Here is a 14,560-nt window from a genome sequence, read left to right on the forward strand (position 1 = left end):
AAAGGGCGGATAGGTTGCATAGCCTAGTGTGTGTAGGGAGGGGCCAAACTGGCGAGGCTTCTGTGCGTGTTCACTTGCCTCTTGTTTATGAAGGGTCAGAGACCGATTAGCGCAGTAAATGAGGAGAAAGCAGTCGGTGGTACCTCTTTGGGTGAATGTAGTGTGCTTTTCCAGCACTGCAGCTGCGTAAAGGCCCAGAAGAGTTGTCTCGAGTGACCACGTGTGTCTGTAACTTTGCCACCGCGCCGTTTGGCGCCAAGGTCCCTCGAGTGAGCTGTCCATCACAGTGGGGGAAAGGGCGGGAAGAGGTTGCATAGCCTAGTGTGTGGGGCGGGGCCAAACGGGCGGGGCTTTTGTACGAGTTCACATGCCTCTTGTTTATAAAGGGTCAGAGACCATCAGAGCATCAGATGAGGAGAAATCAGCCTCCTGGTCACTGGAAGTACAGGAGGATTGCGCTCGAGAAACTCGTGGATGCCTAGACCTCCATCACGGATTACAGCTAATTTTAGACTGTAGCCTCGACCTTGCTCACTAGGTTCTTGGGCTGATTATAATGCGTTACTGAAGTTTAGCTTCAACCGGGGCACGTGCTGTTTCTTTTGTATATGTAAGTGCTTCCTGTTGAGGTTTAATTTTTGAAACAGGAGCATCGTGCCAAAATGAATCCTGCCTGCATATTTATCCACGAAGATGCCACCATGTTGTGCCATACCTCTACTCAACTGGAGTACTTTCTACTGGGTAGTCAGTAAGTGCTACCTCGTTGGGTAAATGTATGGTGCTTTTCCTACACTACAGCTGCGTAAAGGCCCAGAAGAGAAGTCTTCAGTGATCACCTGTGTCTGTGACTTTGCCACTGCGCTGATAGGCGCCGAGGTACCTCGAGTGAGCTGTCCATCACAGTGGGGGAAAGGGCGGGATAGGTTGCATAGCCTAGTGTGTGTGGGGAGGGGCCAAACTGGCGAGGCTTCTGTGCGTGTTCACTTGCCTCTTGTTTATGAAGGGTCAGAGACCGATTAGCGCAGCAAATGAGGAGAAAGCAGTCGGTGGTACCTCTTTGGGTGAATGTATTGTGCTTTTCCAGCACTGCAGCTGCGTAAAGGCCCAGAAGAGTTGTCTCGAGTGACCACGTGTGTCTGTAACTTTGCCACCGCGCCGTTTGGCGCCAAGGTCCCTCGAGTGAGCTGTCCATCACAGTGGGGGAAAGGGCGGGAAGAGGTTGCATAGCCTAGTGTGTGGGGCGGGGCCAAACGGGCCGGGCTTCTGTACGAGTTCACATGCCTCTTGTTTATAAAGGGTCAGAGACCATCAGAGCATCAGATGAGGAGAAATCAGCCTCCTGGTCACTGGAAGTACAGGAGGATTGCGCTCGAGAAACTCGTGGATGCCTAGACCTCCATCACGGATTACAGCTAATTGTAGACTGTAGCCTCGACCTTGCTCACTAGGTTCTTGGGCTGATTATAATGCGTTACTGAAGTTTAGCTTCATCCGGGGCACGTGCTGTTTCTTTTGTATCTGTAAGTGCTTCCTGTTGAGGTTTAATTTTTGAAACAGGAGCATCGTGCCAAATAGAATCCTGCCTGCATATTTATCCACGAAGATGCCACCATGTTGTGCCATACCTCTACTCAACTGGAGTACTTTCTACTGGGTAGTCAGTAAGTGCTACCTCGTTGGGTAAATGTATGGTGCTTTTCCTACACTACAGCTGCGTAAAGGCCCAGAAGAGAAGCCTTCAGTGATCACCTGTGTCTGTGACTTTGCCACTGCGCTGATAGGCGCCGAGGTACCTCGAGTGAGCTGTCCATCACAGTGGGGGAAAGGGCGGGATAGGTTGCATAGCCTAGTCTGTGTGGGGAGGGGTTAAACTGGCGAGGCTTCTGTGCGAGTTCACATGCCTCTTGTTTATGAAGGGTCAGAGACCGATCAGCTCAGTAAATGATAAGAAAGCAGTCGGTGGTACCTCTTTGGGTGAATATATTGTGCTTTTCCAGCACTGCAGCTGCGTGAAGGCCCAGAAGAGTTGTATTCAGGGATCACCTGTGTCTGTAACGTTGCCACTGCGCCGATAGGCGCCGAGGTACCTCGAGTGAGCAGTCCATCACAGTGGTGGAAAGGGCGGATAGGTTGCATAGCCTAGTGTGTGTAGGGAGGGGCCAAACTGGCGAGGCTTCTGTGCGTGTTCACTTGCCTCTTGTTTATGAAGGGTCAGAGACCGATTAGCGCAGTAAATGAGGAGAAAGCAGTCGGTGGTACCTCTTTGGGTGAATGTAGTGTGCTTTTCCAGCACTGCAGCTGCGTAAAGGCCCAGAAGAGTTGTCTCGAGTGACCACGTGTGTCTGTAACTTTGCCACTGCGCCGTTTGGCGCCAAGGTCCCTCGAGTGAGCTGTCCATCACAGTGGGGGAAAGGGCGGGAAGAGGTTGCATAGCCTAGTGTGTGGGGCGGGGCCAAACGGGCGGGGCTTCTGTACGAGTTCACATGCCTCTTGTTTATAAAGGGTCAGAGACCATCAGAGCATCAGATGAGGAGAAATCAGCCTCCTGGTCACTGGAAGTACAGGAGGATTGCGCTCGAGAAACTCGTGGATGCCTAGACCTCCATCACGGATTACAGCTAATTGTAGACTGTAGCCTCGACCTTGCTCACTAGGTTCTTGGGCTGATTATAATGCGTTACTGAAGTTTAGCTTCATCCGGGGCACGTGCTGTTTCTTTTGTATCTGTAAGTGCTTCCTGTTGAGGTTTAATTTTTGAAACAGGAGCATCGTGCCAAAATGAATCCTGCCTGCATATTTATCCACGAAGATGCCACCATGTTGTGCCATACCTCTACTCAACTGGAGTACTTTCTACTGGGTAGTCAGTAAGTGCTACCTCGTTGGGTAAATGTATGGTGCTTTTCCTACACTACAGCTGCGTAAAGGCCCAGAAGAGAAGTCTTCAGTGATCACCTGTGTCTGTGACTTTGCCACTGCGCTGATAGGCGCCGAGGTACCTCGAGTGAGCTGTCCATCACAGTGGGGGAAAGGGCGGGAATAGGTTGCATAGCCTAGTCTGTGTGGGGAGGGGTTAAACTGGCGAGGCTTCTGTGCGAGTTCACATGCCTCTTGTTTATGAAGGGTCAGAGACCGATCAGCTCAGTAAATGATGAGAAAGCAGTCGGTGGTACCTCTTTGGGTGAATGTATTGTGCTTTTCCAGCACTGCAGCTGCGTAAAGGCCCAGAAGAGAAGTCTTCAGTGATCACCTGTGTCTGTGACTTTGCCACTGCGCTGATAGGCGCCGAGGTACCTCGAGTGAGCTGTCCATCACAGTGGGGGAAAGGGCGGGATAGGTTGCATAGCCTAGACAGTGACTTTGCCACTGCGCTGATAGGCGCCGAGGTACCTCGAGTGAGCTGTCCATCACAGTGGGGTAAAGGGCTGGATAGGTTGCATAGCCTAGTGTGTGTGGGGAGGGGCCAAACTGGCGAGGCTTCTGTGCGTGTTCACTTGCCTCTTGTTTATGAAGGGTCAGAGACTGATCAGCTCAGTAAATGATAAGAAAGCAGTCGGTGGTACCTCTTTGGGTAAATGTATTGTGCTTTTCCAGCACTGCAGCTCCGTGAAGGCCCAGAAGAGTTGTCTCGAGTGACCACGTGTGTCTGTAACTTTGCCACCGCGCCGTTTGGCGCCAAGGTCCCTCGAGTGAGCTGTCCATCACAGTGGGGGAAAGGGCGGGAAGAGGTTGCATAGCCTAGTGTGTGGGGCGGGGCCAAACGGGCGGGGCTTCTGTACGAGTTCACATGCCTCTTGTTTATAAAGGGTCAGAGACCATCAGAGCATCAGATGAGGAGAAATCAGCCTCCTGGTCACTGGAAGTACAGGAGGATTGCGCTCGAGAAACTCGTGGATGCCTAGACCTCCATCACGGATTAAAGCTAATTTTAGACGGTAGCCTCGACCTTGCTCACTAGGTTCTTGGGCTGATTATAATGCGTTACTGAAGTTTAGCTTCATCCGGGGCACGTGCTGTTTCTTTTGTATCTGTAAGTGCTTCCTGTTGAGGTTTAATTTTTGAAACAGGAGCATCGTGCCAAAATGAATCCTGCCTGCATATTTATCCACGAAGATGCCACCATGTTGTGCCATACCTCTACTCAACTGGAGTACTTTCTACTGGGTAGTCAGTAAGTGCTACCTCGTTGGGTAAATGTATGGTGCTTTTCCTACACTACAGCTGCGTAAAGGCCCAGAAGAGAAGCCTTCAGTGATCACCTGTGTCTGTGACTTTGCCACTGCGCTGATAGGCGCCGAGGTACCTCGAGTGAGCTGTCCATCACAGTGGGGGAAAGGGCGGGATAGGTTGCATAGCCTAGTCTGTGTGGGGAGGGGTTAAACTGGCGAGGCTTCTGTGCGAGTTCACATGCCTCTTGTTTATGAAGGGTCAGAGACCGATCAGCTCAGTAAATGATAAGAAAGCAGTCGGTGGTACCTCTTTGGGTGAATGTATTGTGCTTTTCCAGCACTGCAGCTGCGTGAAGGCCCAGAAGAGTTGTATTCAGGGATCACCTGTGTCTGTAACGTTGCCACTGCGCCGATAGGCGCCGAGGTACCTCGAGTGAGCAGTCCATCACAGTGGTGGAAAGGGCGGATAGGTTGCATAGCCTAGTGTGTGTAGGGAGGGGCCAAACTGGCGAGGCTTCTGTGCGTGTTCACTTGCCTCTTGTTTATGAAGGGTCAGAGACCGATTAGCGCAGTAAATGAGGAGAAAGCAGTCGGTGGTACCTCTTTGGGTGAATGTAGTGTGCTTTTCCAGCACTGCAGCTGCGTAAAGGCCCAGAAGAGTTGTCTCGAGTGACCACGTGTGTCTGTAACTTTGCCACCGCGCCGTTTGGCGCCAAGGTCCCTCGAGTGAGCTGTCCATCACAGTGGGGGAAAGGGCGGGAAGAGGTTGCATAGCCTAGTGTGTGGGGCGGGGCCAAACGGGCGGGGCTTCTGTACGAGTTCACATGCCTCTTGTTTATAAAGGGTCAGAGACCATCAGAGCATCAGATGAGGAGAAATCAGCCTCCTGGTCACTGGAAGTACAGGAGGATTGCGCTCGAGAAACTCGTGGATGCCTAGACCTCCATCACGGATTACAGCTAATTGTAGACTGTAGCCTCGACCTTGCTCACTAGGTTCTTGGGCTGATTATAATGCGTTACTGAAGTTTAGCTTCATCCGGGGCACGTGCTGTTTCTTTTGTATCTGTAAGTGCTTCCTGTTGAGGTTTAATTTTTGAAACAGGAGCATCGTGCCAAAATGAATCCTGCCTGCATATTTATCCACGAAGATGCCACCATGTTGTGCCATACCTCTACTCAACTGGAGTACTTTCTACTGGGTAGTCAGTAAGTGCTACCTCGTTGGGTAAATGTATGGTGCTTTTCCTACACTACAGCTGCGTAAAGGCCCAGAAGAGAAGTCTTCAGTGATCACCTGTGTCTGTGACTTTGCCACTGCGCTGATAGGCGCCGAGGTACCTCGAGTGAGCTGTCCATCACAGTGGGGGAAAGGGCGGGAATAGGTTGCATAGCCTAGTCTGTGTGGGGAGGGGTTAAACTGGCGAGGCTTCTGTGCGAGTTCACATGCCTCTTGTTTATGAAGGGTCAGAGACCGATCAGCTCAGTAAATGATGAGAAAGCAGTCGGTGGTACCTCTTTGGGTGAATGTATTGTGCTTTTCCAGCACTGCAGCTGCGTAAAGGCCCAGAAGAGAAGTCTTCAGTGATCACCTGTGTCTGTGACTTTGCCACTGCGCTGATAGGCGCCGAGGTACCTCGAGTGAGCTGTCCATCACAGTGGGGGAAAGGGCGGGATAGGTTGCATAGCCTAGACAGTGACTTTGCCACTGCGCTGATAGGCGCCGAGGTACCTCGAGTGAGCTGTCCATCACAGTGGGGTAAAGGGCTGGATAGGTTGCATAGCCTAGTGTGTGTGGGGAGGGGCCAAACTGGCGAGGCTTCTGTGCGTGTTCACTTGCCTCTTGTTTATGAAGGGTCAGAGACTGATCAGCTCAGTAAATGATAAGAAAGCAGTCGGTGGTACCTCTTTGGGTAAATGTATTGTGCTTTTCCAGCACTGCAGCTCCGTGAAGGCCCAGAAGAGTTGTCTCGAGTGACCACGTGTGTCTGTAACTTTGCCACCGCGCCGTTTGGCGCCAAGGTCCCTCGAGTGAGCTGTCCATCACAGTGGGGGAAAGGGCGGGAAGAGGTTGCATAGCCTAGTGTGTGGGGCGGGGCCAAACGGGCGGGGCTTCTGTACGAGTTCACATGCCTCTTGTTTATAAAGGGTCAGAGACCATCAGAGCATCAGATGAGGAGAAATCAGCCTCCTGGTCACTGGAAGTACAGGAGGATTGCGCTCGAGAAACTCGTGGATGCCTAGACCTCCATCACGGATTAAAGCTAATTTTAGACGGTAGCCTCGACCTTGCTCACTAGGTTCTTGGGCTGATTATAATGCGTTACTGAAGTTTAGCTTCAACCGGGGCACGTGCTGTTTCTTTTGTATCTGTAAGTGCTTCCTGTTGAGGTTTAATTTTTGAAACAGGAGCATCGTGCCAAAATGAATCCTGCCTGCATATTTATCCACGAAGATGCCACCATGTTGTGCCATACCTCTACTCAACTGGAGTACTTTCTACTGGGTAGTCAGTAAGTGCTACCTCGTTGGGTAAATGTATGGTGCTTTTCCTACACTACAGCTGCGTAAAGGCCCAGAAGAGAAGTCTTCAGTGATCACCTGTGTCTGTGACTTTGCCACTGTGCTGATAGGCGCCGAGGTACCTCGAGTGAGCTGTCCATCACAGTGGGGGAAAGGGCGGGATAGGTTGCATAGCCTAGTCTGTGTGGGGAGGGGTTAAACTGGCGAGGCTTCTGTGCGAGTTCACATGCCTCTTGTTTATGAAGGGTCAGAGACCGATCAGCTCAGTAAATGATAAGAAAGCAGTCGGTGGTACCTCTTTGGGTGAATGTATTGTGCTTTTCCAGCACTGCAGCTGCGTAAAGGCCCAGAAGAGAAGTCTTCAGTGATCACCTGTGTCTGTGACTTTGCCACTGCGCTGATAGGCGCCGAGGTACCTCGAGTGAGCTGTCCATCACAGTGGGGGAAAGGGCGGGATAGGTTGCATAGCCTAGTCTGTGTGGGGAGGGGTTAAACTGGCGAGGCTTCTGTGCGAGTTCACATGCCTCTTGTTTATGAAGGGTCAGAGACCGATCAGCTCAGTAAATGATAAGAAAGCAGTCGGTGGTACCTCTTTGGGTAAATGTATTGCGCTTTTCCAGCACTGCAGCTGCGTGAAGGCCCAGAAGAGTTGTATTCAGTGATCACCTGTGTCTGTGACTTTGCCACTGCGCCGATATGCGCCGAGGTACCTCGAGGGAGCTGTCCATCAAAGTGGGGTAAAGGGCTGGATAGGTTGCATAGCCTAGTGTGTGTGGGGAGGGGCCAAACTGGCGAGGCTTCTGTGCGTGTTCACTTGCCTCTTGTTTATGAAGGGTCAGAGACCGATTAGCGCAGCAAATGAGGAGAAAGCAGTCGGTGGTACCTCTTTGGGTGAATGTATTGTGCTTTTCCAGCACTGCAGCTGCGTAAAGGCCCAGAAGAGTTGTCTCGAGTGACCACGTGTGTCTGTAACTTTGCCACCGCGCCGTTTGGCGCCAAGGTCCCTCGAGTGAGCTGTCCATCACAGTGGGGGAAAGGGCGGGAAGAGGTTGCATAGCCTAGTGTGTGGGGCGGGGCCAAACGGGCCGGGCTTCTGTACGAGTTCACATGCCTCTTGTTTATAAAGGGTCAGAGACCATCAGAGCATCAGATGAGGAGAAATCAGCCTCCTGGTCACTGGAAGTACAGGAGGATTGCGCTCGAGAAACTCGTGGATGCCTAGACCTCCATCACGGATTACAGCTAATTGTAGACTGTAGCCTCGACCTTGCTCACTAGGTTATTGGGCTGATTATAATGCGTTACTGAAGTTTAGCTTCATCCGGGGCACGTGCTGTTTCTTTTGTATCTGTAAGTGCTTCCTGTTGAGGTTTAATTTTTGAAACAGGAGCATCGTGCCAAATAGAATCCTGCCTGCATATTTATCCACGAAGATGCCACCATGTTGTGCCATACCTCTACTCAACTGGAGTACTTTCTACTGGGTAGTCAGTAAGTGCTACCTCGTTGGGTAAATGTATGGTGCTTTTCCTACACTACAGCTGCGTAAAGGCCCAGAAGAGAAGCCTTCAGTGATCACCTGTGTCTGTGACTTTGCCACTGCGCTGATAGGCGCCGAGGTACCTCGAGTGAGCTGTCCATCACAGTGGGGGAAAGGGCGGGATAGGTTGCATAGCCTAGTCTGTGTGGGGAGGGGTTAAACTGGCGAGGCTTCTGTGCGAGTTCACATGCCTCTTGTTTATGAAGGGTCAGAGACCGATCAGCTCAGTAAATGATAAGAAAGCAGTCGGTGGTACCTCTTTGGGTGAATATATTGTGCTTTTCCAGCACTGCAGCTGCGTGAAGGCCCAGAAGAGTTGTATTCAGGGATCACCTGTGTCTGTAACGTTGCCACTGCGCCGATAGGCGCCGAGGTACCTCGAGTGAGCAGTCCATCACAGTGGTGGAAAGGGCGGATAGGTTGCATAGCCTAGTGTGTGTAGGGAGGGGCCAAACTGGCGAGGCTTCTGTGCGTGTTCACTTGCCTCTTGTTTATGAAGGGTCAGAGACCGATTAGCGCAGTAAATGAGGAGAAAGCAGTCGGTGGTACCTCTTTGGGTGAATGTAGTGTGCTTTTCCAGCACTGCAGCTGCGTAAAGGCCCAGAAGAGTTGTCTCGAGTGACCACGTGTGTCTGTAACTTTGCCACCGCGCCGTTTGGCGCCAAGGTCCCTCGAGTGAGCTGTCCATCACAGTGGGGGAAAGGGCGGGAAGAGGTTGCATAGCCTAGTGTGTGGGGCGGGGCCAAACGGGCGGGGCTTTTGTACGAGTTCACATGCCTCTTGTTTATAAAGGGTCAGAGACCATCAGAGCATCAGATGAGGAGAAATCAGCCTCCTGGTCACTGGAAGTACAGGAGGATTGCGCTCGAGAAACTCGTGGATGCCTAGACCTCCATCACGGATTACAGCTAATTTTAGACTGTAGCCTCGACCTTGCTCACTAGGTTCTTGGGCTGATTATAATGCGTTACTGAAGTTTAGCTTCAACCGGGGCACGTGCTGTTTCTTTTGTATATGTAAGTGCTTCCTGTTGAGGTTTAATTTTTGAAACAGGAGCATCGTGCCAAAATGAATCCTGCCTGCATATTTATCCACGAAGATGCCACCATGTTGTGCCATACCTCTACTCAACTGGAGTACTTTCTACTGGGTAGTCAGTAAGTGCTACCTCGTTGGGTAAATGTATGGTGCTTTTCCTACACTACAGCTGCGTAAAGGCCCAGAAGAGAAGTCTTCAGTGATCACCTGTGTCTGTGACTTTGCCACTGCGCTGATAGGCGCCGAGGTACCTCGAGTGAGCTGTCCATCACAGTGGGGGAAAGGGCGGGATAGGTTGCATAGCCTAGTGTGTGTGGGGAGGGGCCAAACTGGCGAGGCTTCTGTGCGTGTTCACTTGCCTCTTGTTTATGAAGGGTCAGAGACCGATTAGCGCAGCAAATGAGGAGAAAGCAGTCGGTGGTACCTCTTTGGGTGAATGTATTGTGCTTTTCCAGCACTGCAGCTGCGTAAAGGCCCAGAAGAGTTGTCTCGAGTGACCACGTGTGTCTGTAACTTTGCCACCGCGCCGTTTGGCGCCAAGGTCCCTCGAGTGAGCTGTCCATCACAGTGGGGGAAAGGGCGGGAAGAGGTTGCATAGCCTAGTGTGTGGGGCGGGGCCAAACGGGCCGGGCTTCTGTACGAGTTCACATGCCTCTTGTTTATAAAGGGTCAGAGACCATCAGAGCATCAGATGAGGAGAAATCAGCCTCCTGGTCACTGGAAGTACAGGAGGATTGCGCTCGAGAAACTCGTGGATGCCTAGACCTCCATCACGGATTACAGCTAATTGTAGACTGTAGCCTCGACCTTGCTCACTAGGTTCTTGGGCTGATTATAATGCGTTACTGAAGTTTAGCTTCATCCGGGGCACGTGCTGTTTCTTTTGTATCTGTAAGTGCTTCCTGTTGAGGTTTAATTTTTGAAACAGGAGCATCGTGCCAAATAGAATCCTGCCTGCATATTTATCCACGAAGATGCCACCATGTTGTGCCATACCTCTACTCAACTGGAGTACTTTCTACTGGGTAGTCAGTAAGTGCTACCTCGTTGGGTAAATGTATGGTGCTTTTCCTACACTACAGCTGCGTAAAGGCCCAGAAGAGAAGCCTTCAGTGATCACCTGTGTCTGTGACTTTGCCACTGCGCTGATAGGCGCCGAGGTACCTCGAGTGAGCTGTCCATCACAGTGGGGGAAAGGGCGGGATAGGTTGCATAGCCTAGTCTGTGTGGGGAGGGGTTAAACTGGCGAGGCTTCTGTGCGAGTTCACATGCCTCTTGTTTATGAAGGGTCAGAGACCGATCAGCTCAGTAAATGATAAGAAAGCAGTCGGTGGTACCTCTTTGGGTGAATATATTGTGCTTTTCCAGCACTGCAGCTGCGTGAAGGCCCAGAAGAGTTGTATTCAGGGATCACCTGTGTCTGTAACGTTGCCACTGCGCCGATAGGCGCCGAGGTACCTCGAGTGAGCAGTCCATCACAGTGGTGGAAAGGGCGGATAGGTTGCATAGCCTAGTGTGTGTAGGGAGGGGCCAAACTGGCGAGGCTTCTGTGCGTGTTCACTTGCCTCTTGTTTATGAAGGGTCAGAGACCGATTAGCGCAGTAAATGAGGAGAAAGCAGTCGGTGGTACCTCTTTGGGTGAATGTAGTGTGCTTTTCCAGCACTGCAGCTGCGTAAAGGCCCAGAAGAGTTGTCTCGAGTGACCACGTGTGTCTGTAACTTTGCCACTGCGCCGTTTGGCGCCAAGGTCCCTCGAGTGAGCTGTCCATCACAGTGGGGGAAAGGGCGGGAAGAGGTTGCATAGCCTAGTGTGTGGGGCGGGGCCAAACGGGCGGGGCTTCTGTACGAGTTCACATGCCTCTTGTTTATAAAGGGTCAGAGACCATCAGAGCATCAGATGAGGAGAAATCAGCCTCCTGGTCACTGGAAGTACAGGAGGATTGCGCTCGAGAAACTCGTGGATGCCTAGACCTCCATCACGGATTACAGCTAATTGTAGACTGTAGCCTCGACCTTGCTCACTAGGTTCTTGGGCTGATTATAATGCGTTACTGAAGTTTAGCTTCATCCGGGGCACGTGCTGTTTCTTTTGTATCTGTAAGTGCTTCCTGTTGAGGTTTAATTTTTGAAACAGGAGCATCGTGCCAAAATGAATCCTGCCTGCATATTTATCCACGAAGATGCCACCATGTTGTGCCATACCTCTACTCAACTGGAGTACTTTCTACTGGGTAGTCAGTAAGTGCTACCTCGTTGGGTAAATGTATGGTGCTTTTCCTACACTACAGCTGCGTAAAGGCCCAGAAGAGAAGTCTTCAGTGATCACCTGTGTCTGTGACTTTGCCACTGCGCTGATAGGCGCCGAGGTACCTCGAGTGAGCTGTCCATCACAGTGGGGGAAAGGGCGGGAATAGGTTGCATAGCCTAGTCTGTGTGGGGAGGGGTTAAACTGGCGAGGCTTCTGTGCGAGTTCACATGCCTCTTGTTTATGAAGGGTCAGAGACCGATCAGCTCAGTAAATGATAAGAAAGCAGTCGGTGGTACCTCTTTGGGTGAATGTATTGTGCTTTTCCAGCACTGCAGCTGCGTAAAGGCCCAGAAGAGAAGTCTTCAGTGATCACCTGTGTCTGTGACTTTGCCACTGCGCTGATAGGCGCCGAGGTACCTCGAGTGAGCTGTCCATCACAGTGGGGGAAAGGGCGGGATAGGTTGCATAGCCTAGACAGTGACTTTGCCACTGCGCTGATAGGCGCCGAGGTACCTCGAGTGAGCTGTCCATCACAGTGGGGTAAAGGGCTGGATAGGTTGCATAGCCTAGTGTGTGTGGGGAGGGGCCAAACTGGCGAGGCTTCTGTGCGTGTTCACTTGCCTCTTGTTTATGAAGGGTCAGAGACTGATCAGCTCAGTAAATTATAAGAAAGCAGTCGGTGGTACCTCTTTGGGTAAATGTATTGTGCTTTTCCAGCACTGCAGCTGCGTGAAGGCCCAGAAGAGTTGTCTCGAGTGACCACGTGTGTCTGTAACTTTGCCACAGCGCCGTTTGGCGCCAAGGTCCCTCGAGTGAGGTGTCCATCACAGTGGGGGAAAGGGCGGGAAGAGGTTGCATAGCCTAGTGTGTGGGGCGGGGCCAAACGGGCGGGGCTTCTGTACGAGTTCACATGCCTCTTGTTTATAAAGGGTCAGAGACCATCAGAGCATCAGATGAGGAGAAATCAGCCTCCTGGTCACTGGAAGTACATGAGGATTGCGCTCGAGAAACTCGTGGATGCCTAGACCTCCATCACGGATTACAGCTAATTTTAGACTGTAGCCTCGACCTTGCTCACTAGGTTCTTGGGCTGATTATAATGCATTACTGAAGTTTAGCTTCAACCGGGGCACGTGCTGTTTCTTTTGTATATGTAAGTGCTTCCTGTTGAGGTTTAATTTTTGAAACAGGAGCATCGTGCCAAAATGAATCCTGCCTGCATATTTATCCACGAAGATGCCACCATGTTGTGCCATACCTCTACTCAACTGGAGTACTTTCTACTGGGTAGTCAGTAAGTGCTACCTCGTTGGGTAAATGTATGGTGCTTTTCCTACACTACAGCTGCGTAAAGGCCCAGAAGAGAAGTCTTCAGTGATCACCTGTGTCTGTGACTTTGCCACTGCGCTGATAGGCGCCGAGGTACCTCGAGTGAGCTGTCCATCACAGTGGGGGAAAGGGCGGGATAGGTTGCATAGCCTAGTCTGTGTGGGGAGGGGTTAAACTGGCGAGGCTTCTGTGCGAGTTCACATGCCTCTTGTTTATGAAGGGTCAGAGACCGATCAGCTCAGTAAATGATAAGAAAGCAGTCGGTGGTACCTCTTTGGGTGAATGTATTGTGCTTTTCCAGCACTGCAGCTGCGTAAAGGCCCAGAACAGAAGTCTTCAGTGATCACCTGTGTCTGTGACTTTGCCACTGCGCTGATAGGCGCCGAGGTACCTCGAGTGAGCTGTCCATCACAGTGGGGGAAAGGGTGGGATAGGTTGCATAGCCTAGTCAGTCACTTTGCCACTGCGCTGATAGGCGCCGAGGTACCTCGAGTGAGCTGTCCATCACAGTGGGGGAAAGGGCGGGATAGGTTGCATAGCCTAGTCTGTGTGGGGAGGGGTTAAACTGGCGAGGCTTCTGTGCGAGTTCACATGCCTCTTGTTTATGAAGGGTCAGAGACCGATCAGCTCAGTAAATGATAAGAAAGCAGTCGGTGGTACCTCTTTGGGTGAATGTATTGTGCTTTTCCAGCACTGCAGCTGCGTGAAGGCCCAGAAGAGTTGTATTCAGGGATCACCTGTGTCTGTAACGTTGCCACTGCGCCGATAGGCGCCGAGGTACCTCGAGTGAGCTGTCCATCACAGTGGGGTAAAGGGCTGGATAGGTTGCATAGCCTAGTGTGTGTGGGGAGGGGCCAAACTGGCGAGGCTTCTGTGCGTGTTCACTTGCCTCTTGTTTATGAAGGGTCAGAGACTGATCAGCTCAGTAAATGATAAGAAAGCAGTCGGTGGTACCTCTTTGGGTAAATGTATTGTGCTTTTCCAGCACTGCAGCTGTGTGAAGGCCCAGAAGAGTTGTCTCGAGTGACCACGTGTGTCTGTAACTTTGCCACCGCGCCGTTTGGCGCCAAGGTCCCTCGAGTGAGCTGTCCATCACAGTGGGGGAAAGGGCGGGAAGAGGTTGCATAGCCTAGTGTGTGGGGCGGGGCCAAACGGGCGAGGCTTCTGTACGAGTTCACATGCCTCTTGTTTATAAAGGGTCAGAGACCATCAGAGCATCAGATGAGGAGAAATCAGCCTCCTGGTCACTGGAAGTACAGGAGGATTGCGCTCGAGAAACTCGTGGATGCCTAGACCTCCATCACGGATTACAGCTAATTTTAGACTGTAGCCTCGACCTTGCTCACTAGGTTCTTGGGCTGATTATAATGCGTTACTGAAGTTTAGCTTCAACCGGGGCACGTGCTGTTTCTTTTGTATATGCAAGTGCTTCCTGATGAGGTTTAATTTTTGAAACAGGAGCATCGTGCCAAAATGAATCCTGCCTGCATATTTATCCACGAAGATGCCACCATGTTGTGCCATACCTCTACTCAACTGGAGTACTTTCTACTGGGTAGTCAGTAAGTGCTACCTCGTTGGGTAAATGTATGGTGCTTTTCCAGCACTGCAGCTGCGTAAAGGCCCAGAAGAGAAGTCTTCAGTGATCACCTGTGTCTGTGACTTTGCCACTGCGCTGATAGGCGCCGAGGTACCTCGAGTGAGCTGTCCA

The sequence above is a fragment of the Lissotriton vulgaris genome, chromosome 8 (genome assembly GCF_964263255.1).
Source record: "Lissotriton vulgaris chromosome 8, aLisVul1.2, whole genome shotgun sequence".
NCBI lineage: Eukaryota > Metazoa > Chordata > Amphibia > Caudata > Salamandridae > Lissotriton > Lissotriton vulgaris.